Source organism: Hemicordylus capensis, chromosome 1 (assembly GCF_027244095.1).
Source record: "Hemicordylus capensis ecotype Gifberg chromosome 1, rHemCap1.1.pri, whole genome shotgun sequence".
NCBI classification, from domain to species: domain Eukaryota; kingdom Metazoa; phylum Chordata; class Lepidosauria; order Squamata; family Cordylidae; genus Hemicordylus; species Hemicordylus capensis.
Genome location: NC_069657.1, coordinates 131,388,662 through 131,395,925, shown reverse-complemented (window position 1 = coordinate 131,395,925; position 7,264 = coordinate 131,388,662). Strand labels below are relative to the sequence as shown.

Here is a 7,264-nt window from a genome sequence, read left to right as displayed (position 1 = left end):
AATCCAGCCAGGCTCAGCATGTGCGGCAGCAGTGGGGCCAGACAGGGCGAGAAGGCTGCCAAGCAACCAGACAGCCAAGCCACTTCTGCCTAGCCATCCAGTTGCGCCTGTGCACTGTGTGCACACTCGCACATGTGACAATGTTGTGATGCCATTGCTGTGTCAGTGTCATTGAGATGCGCACGAGGCAGCAGCAACTGGAGCCAACAGGAGGAGCCAGCAGACTCAGTTGCCTATAAGCTGGGGGAGGAGGGGTGGTGGTGGTGGGTTGGGAGAGGGGAAGAAGAAATGTGGCGGCGACAGCAGCAACCAGTAGTAGCAAAAAAGCTGCAGTTACTGCAACTGGAGATGGGTACAAGGATGGGACTCAGAAGAAGATTTGTTGGTAAGGTGGTTCCTGGTACCACTGGCACATTACCCCGCACTTCCCCTGCTGCCCTGCCTTCCAAAGAGATTCGTCAATGTGTTTCTCCCCTCCACCTGCCTTTGCTGGAGTGGAGGCAAGGGAGGAAGAGTGTGGTATGTGCAGGTCAGTGGAAACTTTCTTATTCAGAATCTCTTTCTAAATATACATATGCATATTGAGAGAGAGAGAGAGAGAGAGAGAAGATGTTTATGTTTCAAAGTGGGGCCCGTTAGCCCATTAGGTCCAGGGTCTAAAATTACCTATCTTGCAGGGCGTGGGGGGGGAGGCTTTTAGGTCCAGGCTCCAAAATTACCTAGGTGCAACTCAGGTAAATGTAGTGAGGACTGCTGGCCCTCATTATAGCAGGCGTTATGCCTCGGTTATACTGTGACCTGAGATTGCTGCAGATGGGGAATGCAAACCCAACACAGATCTGATCTGAATGTGCTTCACTAGCAGCACTTCCATAATTTCCTCCCTTCACAACAACGGGGGCCACTGCAGAAGCGCTGCCAGCACAATTGTGCATTCTGATCATGCTGGGGCTGCATTCTGAGTCTATAGGAATTCCGGGGCTGCATTCCGAGTCTGCAGCAGCCCTAGGTAGGTGTGGGTGAACTGGCTCAAATGGTTCGAGTTGAATCAAATCGGGCCCAGTTCAAACCAAGCTGGCTTAGATTCCCATTTGCCAATAAAGGGGGGCAGGGGGACTTCTGTAAAAGTAGAGTGGATGGGAGGGGAGTAAAAAGGTACCTTAGAAGTGTCGGTGGCGACTTTGGAAGGCAGCATCACCCCATCCCCTGGCAGCTTCCCTTTGCATAACCTGGGCTGGTTTGGGCCCAGTTCAGGCCTCTGCACAGGCCTGGAGGTCACTAAAATGGCTGCTGCTGCCCCATCCACCGCCCCAGCCAGCACCCCAAGGCTGTACTTCTAAGGTAACTTTTTAGTCCCCTCCCACCTGCTATACTTTTACAGAAGTCTCCCTGGGCCCACCCACCCCCTTGCCCTTTACTGGTAAAGAGGAATCCCTACAGTAAGCCTCCAAACCTTTCGAACTGGCTCAGTTCAAACTCGAACCGGGCTCAGTTAGAGTGTGCACAGAACCTAATAGGGCCAGGTGGGCTTGAGTATGGTTGTGATTCAAGCCAAACCAGATTTTCCTGTTTTGTGCACATCCTTAGTGTTATGGGGATATAGCTCCTACCATCATGTGGGCCAGCAGTCTTTATTATGTTTGCATCTGTTCCTTATTTCACTTCTGTGAAGGAACGAGGCCTAGACCTCCTGGGGTTTTTTGTAAATAAGCCCACTTAAATGAATTGTAAACCTGCATTGATTTTTGTGCTTACAAACCCCTTCTCCCTTGTAAAAGTGTTTTGTATTATAGTTGGTCTCTGTATAGGGTAAAAGTTCAGTTGTGTTTTTCTTGTTTCACTTTTGGTTTTGGCAAATCTATCAGTTGGGCTTTGGAGGCGGAAATGATTTTATGAAGGGAATATTTTGTTGAGTTCTGACTGGCTGAACTAAGTAACTGATGGGATGGAAGAAGCGTATATATTGCGGAAGTTTGAGAGGAATTTCGTGCAGTGGAATTGGAGAAGTTCAGTCTGGAGCTTTCTGCTAAAGAGAGCTGGAGTCCAGTTGAGTCAGGCTGAGAGAATCTGCAGAACAGCTAGCAAAAGGCTACTGGAGAGAGAAACTTGGAAATAAACCATCTATATTTAATCCTTCCCAAATATTCATTGTAATTAGGGCTGGTGTGTGGAATGTGGCTTTACAGTTGTCCTGTGTACCTACCTACTGAGCATTGCCTATGAGGAGAATGGTGACAAGCAACACATCTTCTTCCTTCCACATGTTCATGCCATTTTGCAGCTTTACTTTCATTTTTAATTCTCCTTTGGCAGCTTAGCTGGTTCCCACAGTTGCGTATCAGCATGGAAACAACTCTTCTGCTCTCATATACTCAAAGTGGTGAGTATCATCAAGCTGTCACCTCTCCCTTCCCACACTAATGCACTTTTTATTTTATTAACTTTTATGCATTTATGTTGTTTAATTGATTGAAGGCTGGTTATTCCTTCATATCAAAGCTATCCTGCTACCGTCATTCTTTTATTTGTAGAAGATATTATCATTGCCTCTGAATGAGGACTTAAGAAATTGTGCAATTTAGCTTAGGGTACAAAGGCTAAAATGCCGTTGGAGCACCTGTGCTAGGTGTTTCACAGAAAAAGCAGTTTCACTGGATCTCAACATTCCCAGCAATATAACCCTGCCACTTTAAGCAGCTAGCATAGCGGGCATGGAAAGCTGTTATTTGATTGTTGAGCTAGTTGGTAGTCACTCACTGATGACTCATGAATATAGAGAATATTCACAAGCTGGGCTCCAGATATGGAGTTGGCATAATGGACTCCATATCTGAGTTGGTGGTCTAGAAGATGTCTGTCAGGTTGCAGTTGTCAACAAGATACAATCAAGCCAGGAAGCACATAGGCAAACCAGCTGGTAAGTGAAAAAACACAGATGGATAGGGATGTGCAAACAGGTTCGACGGTTTGCACCTGAAACTACCTGGGTCATGCAGAGGCCAATTGAAGGTGCGGTGGCCTCCAAAATGGCCACCATGCTGGAGGGAGAAGGCTCGAACAGGCCGAAGAGCCGGCTGAATGGACCAGTTTGGGCTGTAAGGGAGGCCGGTGGGGAGAAGAGGAACCTCCGCGGATACACACACCCCTGCTGCCTCCAATAACTCCCCTGAAGGAGTTAAGGTTTTTTTAAAACGTCTGTGAACCGCACCCCACCCCGGACTGGACCGGACTGTGGGGGAGGCAGTCAAGGGGATGCTGGACTGGACTGGCCTGGTCTGGTTTGAGTCTGGTCTGGACTTGAACCAAACCGAGCCAGCCGGTTCCATGCACATCCCTAGAGATGGATAGTTGAAGAGAATGAGAAGCTGGGCCAGAATCAGAAACTTATTCAGATCAGACTCCTTGGAGGTTGTGAGTCCTGGTGGTATCTGCAATGCTGCTCATCTATGGTGGCACCAAAGAATAGGACTGAGCAGACAAACAGCTTCCTTTTCTGGTAAGCTTCTGAAAGAGTAAGTACTGTACTTGGATCCTTCTTGGATCCAAGCCTCCTCGCTTTGACACTTACTGGCACTCCACATATAACACTGGTACCTGAGCTGGTCAAGAAGAATGAATATTGCTCTTTCCAGATTACACAATTTGTTTATTCATCTTACAAAATATGGAATTACTGTTATGTCTGTTGGTCCCAAAGTGATGAGCTTTCGTTTTCATTTCGTTGCAGAGAGAAACTAGTTGTAAATAAGCATGCTACATGTCCTAAAGGCTTCAAAATCCAGAAGCCAAGTGCTACAAAGAATCAATTTTAATATAGTCATACCAAAAAGCAGTGGTGGCCTGTAAGGGTGGTTCTGGGGGTACGGGCAAGAGGTACCTTTAAAAAGTAGTTACTGGCAGTACCATCTGCACCAGCAAGCTGTCATGAGCAGTAGCACCCCGCCCAGCAACTTGCTGCTGCAGCTATGGCACTCACCTGTTTTCTGTGCATGCATAGAGGCCATTTGCTCTTAGAGAGCTTGGAGTGGAGATGTCTTCATACACCCAAGATGCAGCAGAAGTGCACAGGTAAGGAGACCACTGCTAATTAATATTGTCTGGAGACATGAAGTTAAACTTTTAAATAAAGTAATTTGTTTAGGAAATCCATCAGGGAGATAGATTAAGGCCTACATGCCTTGCGGCAAGCTACATATAGGAAGAGGGAAAGGGAGAAGAAGAAACACTCTCTCTCTCTCTCTCTCTCTCTCTCTCTCTCTCCAGGTGAGAGAATTAAACCTGAGACTATCAGTCTAACAAAGGGGAAGTAAAGTAGATAAAGTGTCATCAGAGAGGGGATGCCTTTATTGGCTGTCTCTACCCCTAATGTAATGGCCCTAGTGGTCAATAATGTTGCTGGTGCTAAGAACTGGTGCCATCAGGAGCTGCATCTCCAACATATGCTATTATTATTATTTATTATTATTATTAATAAAACTTTTATACCACCCTTCCAAAAGGCTCAGGGCGGTTTACATTAAAAATATTTTACATTAAAAATATGTGTGGTCAGCAACACCATGCTGACCACACAAATGGCTTCGCACGCGCAGAGGCCAGGTGAATGCTGGAGCTGCAACAGAGTGGGGCACTGGTGCTCGTGGCTGCTTTTTAAAGATACCTCTCCCCCCACTCCACCCCATCGCTGCCCTCACTGGCCACCAATGAAACCAAACCATGCTTGGCTTTGCAAACAAACTAAGCAAACCATTTGAGAAGTCAAGAGAAATGATCTCTGCTATTCCATGAGAGATCAGGAAAAAGGCAAAAGTGAGGAGGTTAACCCTGAAGGGAGAAAATGGGCCAGTTGATCTGATATTGAATTTTTTTATCGATACAATACGATACGATAATTCTTTATTCGATCACTGACCAGAAAAAAAAATCTTATGCATTATTAGGATATGTTATTAGTACTGATTGCTGTACTGGAGTTTCTCCTTTAGATCTGAGAACCAAATCCATGTCAGTTTGGTTTTTAGTCTTTTATAACACAGGAAATCTTTCTGTTGAATTTCACCAAAATAGTCACCCATATGTGTGTAGCTGAACTTTCTGCTATTAAGGATTTTTCTTCCCGCAGTGGTCAAATATCAGTTGGTTGGTTCTAGTTTTATTGGCTGCTGGTGATTTGCAAATCAAAGTTTAAAAGTATTTTCTCCAACTACAAGGTTTGTTTGCTCCTGTGGTTTGCAATGCAAGCATTCCTAGTTATACTAATAGAACAGCATTTATACGCACGCACATAAAGAAAGGTTAGGGTGAGTAAATATTAGATAAAATAAAGGATAGCTTATAGTTCCACCCCAAAGCAAAACTTGTTCGCGTGAGATCCTGTTGACATTCTGCTAGATTTTGAAATAAAACATGCAACATTTTAATTCACTGAAAATTAGTACTAGTAAGAACATAAGAACAGCCCTGTTGGATCAGGCCCGAGGGCTATCTAGTCCAGCATCCTGTTTCACACAGTGGCCTGTTGTGATCCAAGCCTGATTTGTACACTAGATATGCTCTGCAGCTAGCATATGAAATTAGGATTGTTTCACCAATGTCACAAAGTGACCAGTTCTTTATACAGTGACCATGTACAGTCTGGGCATGAAAGCAGAAAGAAGACCAAAATACCCTCAAATAATTCAGTGGGTTTTATTGAGTATAAAAGAGCAACAGCATCAACCTAACTGAGCAGAAAACAGAACAATCAATCAGAACTACTAATAATCTTTCAATTATAACTAGTAATAACATCAACCCAGTGTTCCTAACTATCACATGTGTGCGGATGCATGTAAGGTCAGTATTAAATCTTCCTAAAGCCTAACACAATTCATATATAGGTGGGAAGAGGGAGGGAGGAGGTAAAAGGAAGGCACAGGATGGGATGGTTGGGTATCAGGAGTTAGTAGAGGGAAGAGGAAGATAAAAAGGGCAAGGGAAGTGGAAACCAAGGCTGTAGAGGTGGCTTATTTACCAGGGTCCAATGTGGGGCAGCAAGTGTACACAGCTTGGATATGAGTCTTGGGAATGATGAGGCTTCAGATGGAAAAAGCTGAAGCTGGATTTCACAGACAGAGTTAGCCCTTGATTCTTCACCCCATGGCAAGAATCACTGAGCAGTCTCTTCTCTGCAGGTTTCAGGCCTCTGTTAGCTCCACAGTTAAACAGCAGGCACTTGGAAGGTGCACATGAGCAAATATCTGCTGGTTAGGCAAAGCTCGCTGACTCTCTGCCCGGGGTGAGCTCCTTATAGTTGTTCCATCATTTGATCTCCATAGAGTCTATTCAAAATATCATCATCTTTCCTGGATCACAAAAGGTGTCAATTGCTGTTACCCTCTAGATCCTGCCTTCTAATTATTGATCAGTTCAAGATATTAGGTCAGTCCAGGGTAACAGATCTGGGTTCCATCTCCTGTTAACTGTTGATGGGAAGAATATTGTTCTATTTACATTCCCAAAGCAAATCTGCATCTCTGAGCTTGCAAATGGGTATCTTTTCTTGTCCACAGACTTTCTGGCGCCTGGTCTTCAAGAATGTTAAAAGTCAAAGGTGTTGGGAAAGAAGAAGCAAGGCTATATGTGTGAAAGAGCAATTAAATCATTTTCTTTTGTGTACATCTACCTAGGGTGTAATTCTAAAAACAGCAAAAGGATATAAACAATGCTTCTAATTCTACATTGCAAATATCTCCTCAGAGAAAAATAGGACTATCCCCTGTCTTTTCAAGGCAATTCACTGGGTAGCAAAGCAAGAACCAATGACTATTGTAAACTTTCTGTAAGAGGAAATGCGAGCTCAACTCCTAGCTTCCCCCAGAGACATTACTTGAGAGCAAGTTCCAGACAGTTTTAGGAGTTTAATCATTTTACTCAATGAACTCCTGTTGCAAGGAGTTCAGGGGTGCTGACAAAGATACAGATCTCAGCCCGGCCCACTGGACTATGAGTTCCTATCCAACATGAATGATCTGGACAACATCATATCCAAATTGCCAGTGTGTGTAAATCTTCCTAACATGCATCTGTAAAGGCATTCCACAGTGATAGCATTTAGATATGTGTGAGACAGGAAAACAAGCCTGGCCATTGTGTCTCTTGATTACACGTTTCACAAACATTGAGAAACAATGCTGGATTGCCCCCTACCTTCACAAAATAATTACCATCTGTCCCAAAGGCAAGTCATGAGACCTGGGTTTCATGTACTGGTCAGATCATCTGA

General features: G+C 44.5%; 1 long non-coding RNA gene across 1 annotated transcript; it reads left to right on the top strand.

Annotated features, from left to right (window-relative positions):
• The first annotated feature begins 284 nt into the window (after window positions 1-284).
• Window positions 285-6,657, top strand: LOC128340592 (uncharacterized). Its single transcript, XR_008313818.1, has 3 exons — window positions 285-529; window positions 2,314-2,380; window positions 6,552-6,657. It is a non-coding gene; the product is annotated as an uncharacterized LOC128340592 (long non-coding RNA).
• The last annotated feature ends 607 nt before the right edge of the window (window positions 6,658-7,264 follow it).